Raw genomic sequence first — 2,743 nt, forward strand, 5'->3', positions numbered from 1 at the left:
TTGGTCTTTTGGTATACTACACATTTTGAAACATACTCTTGTATGGCCACTTTCATGGTAGGCCAAAAGGAATACGTCTCTACTCCTTAAAGAGTAGGTTGAATACCTCTATGCCTCACATAGGAAAGAACATGGGATTCATACATAGCTTTCTCACGAAGGGAATAGTTAACACATTGCTTATTGCCAAGGAGAAGATAACCATCTTGCAAGGTGAATGGTTCCCCCAAAGCAAGGGTTGACATTATGTATCTGAAGTCAAGGTCAGTAGCATACTCATCTATCATAGAGGATAGATCATTGTGAGTAGCTATAGACACAACATTAACTTTTGGTCGTCGTGAAAGTGCATCAGCCACTTGATTGTGCTTACCAACAAAGTGAGCAATATGGAAATTACATTGCAAAATAAAATTTGCCCACCTCATTTGTTTGTCGGAAAGCATGGTTTGCATCATGAAATACTTGAGACTTTGGTGGTCCATCCATAGAATAAATGGATTCCCCAATAAATAGTGCTTCCATGTGTCTAGGGCATGTAGAACAGCTAAAATCTCTTTCTCATAAATGCCCAAGACTCTTTCATTGGTATTGAGTCTTTGACTCTCATATGCTATGGAATTCCCTTCTTGAAGCAAGACTACTCCAAGGAATTCACCACAAGCATCACATTGGACCTCAAATGGATTTGAGAGATCTGGAATAATGAGGACTGGTTGAGAGTTTAGCTTTTCTTTCAGCTTATCAAAAGCATTTTTCTGCTTGACAGTCCATACATACTTAACATTCTTCTTAGTTAAATCATGTAGTGGTCCTTCTATTTGAGAGAATTTGGCTATGGAGCGTCTACAGTATGCGCAAATACCAATAAATCTTCTTAGCTCATGTAGATTCCTTGGATCATGCCATGCTTTTATTACCTCTAGCTTTAATGGATTCATACGGATACCATCATGAGAGATAATATGACCTAAGGATTGAATCCCTTGGAGGAAAAATTTGCTTTAACACCATATTAGAGAGTTTGAGACTTTGGAGAAAATTTGGGATTCACCAATGTCTTAAAGATTTGGCCATATGGACAAATCTCAAACTATTTTTGAAGGACAAAGTCTTTCACAAGGTAGTCCTTGAGAAGCTCTTTCAACCCATGCTCTCAAAAAGTTGACTAAGATTTAGCCATGTGGTCAAATCTTAAGCTTTTTTTGAAAGTGGGAATTGGTAAATTCCCAAATTCACTAATATGGTGTTCTTTTCTTTTGGTTGAGAAAAAGCTTGTTCTCCCTCAATGCTTGAAAAATCACTTGGGCTTATGTTCCTCCAAAGACTTGGAGTAGATGAAAATATCATCAAAGAACACTCCAATTAATCTGCGGTAAGGTCTACAATTTTTTTCTATTTGACACTTAAATGTAGCTGGTGCATCATCCAAGACAAAAGGCATGACCAGATATTCATAAAGACCAGCATAGTGCAAAACGCAGTCTTTAGGATATCTTCATCCACTATTCTTATTTGATGATAGTCACTTTTAAGGTCAAATCTACTGAAGTAGGTAGAGTCTTGTAGCTTATCAAACAGATGTTCTATCTGAGGCATGTAGAATCTATTTTTGATAGTGATATGGTTTAGTGCTCGACAGTCCACACACATACGGTATGTACCATCTTTATTTTTCACTAAAAGGACTAAAGAACAAAAGGGAGAGGAGTTGGGCCTCACCATCCCTTTGTCTACCAATTCCTGTACTTGCCTCATGATCTCCTCTTGTTGAGCTTGTGAGACTCCATAAGGAGGCTTGTTAGGTGGTGAGCTTCCTTGAAGGATCTTAATGGGATGGTCATCATCCCCTTGTTTTGGAGGTAAGTCCATAGGGATACCATCGATGAACACATCTTGGAATCCTTTTAGAAAATTAGACATGTATAACTCTTCTTGATTCCTATCATTTACATTTGATAAAACACTAGGATCTTTTAGATACTCTTTGACAAAAATCATGTACGCAGAAATTGAGCTCTTCAATGATTTATCAAGAGCAGGAGGATTTACAGGTGGAATAGTGTGACCACACTCACTAGTATTTATATACATGTTCTTCCCCCTGTAGTTGAAGTAGATTCTCTTTTCAAGGAACTTCATATTGGAAGCCATGAAATCAAACCATGGCATCCCTAGGATAGCATCCTCATGTTGGAGAGGAGAGATTAATTTTTTTTTCTTTGTCAACATAGCTTTGGACATGAAGCCTCAACTTCCCAATCAAGGGAATACCGGAGGCTTGTTGTCCCTTGAAAGCTGTGTCAGGAGTTACCATATCTCCCATCTCAAAAGCTTGAATGCCCAACATGGTGGCCAACTCCGTTGATATGAAGTTGTGAGTAGAGCTAGGGTCAAAGAAGATGAAGGCATCATGCTCTCTTACCTTTCCCCAAGCATAGGAAAGTGATGATCCTTTGCAATAAACATCCTCTTGTGGAGCTTCGATGGTGGAAGCGCTAGGAGTCTTAGTGCGAGCATTGTTATTGGGGCAAGAATGATATCCATGTCCGTGCTCCCCACACTTGAACCACTTATGGTCCTTGCAAAAATCTTCAAGGTCTTCAGGAGAGAGTTTCTTTTTTGACTTTGTAAACTCCCTTCTGCTTGGACCGATTGTTGTTGTTATTGTTGGAAGTGCCTTGGGAAGAATTTTGAGCATTGTTTTTCCCCTTTGCATCATTTTTGTCTTTCTTTTTTATGG

The sequence above is a fragment of the Adiantum capillus-veneris genome, chromosome 9, assembly GCF_014529385.1.
Source record: "Adiantum capillus-veneris isolate H3 chromosome 9, ASM1452938v2, whole genome shotgun sequence".
In the NCBI taxonomy this organism is placed as follows: domain Eukaryota; kingdom Viridiplantae; phylum Streptophyta; class Polypodiopsida; order Polypodiales; family Pteridaceae; genus Adiantum; species Adiantum capillus-veneris.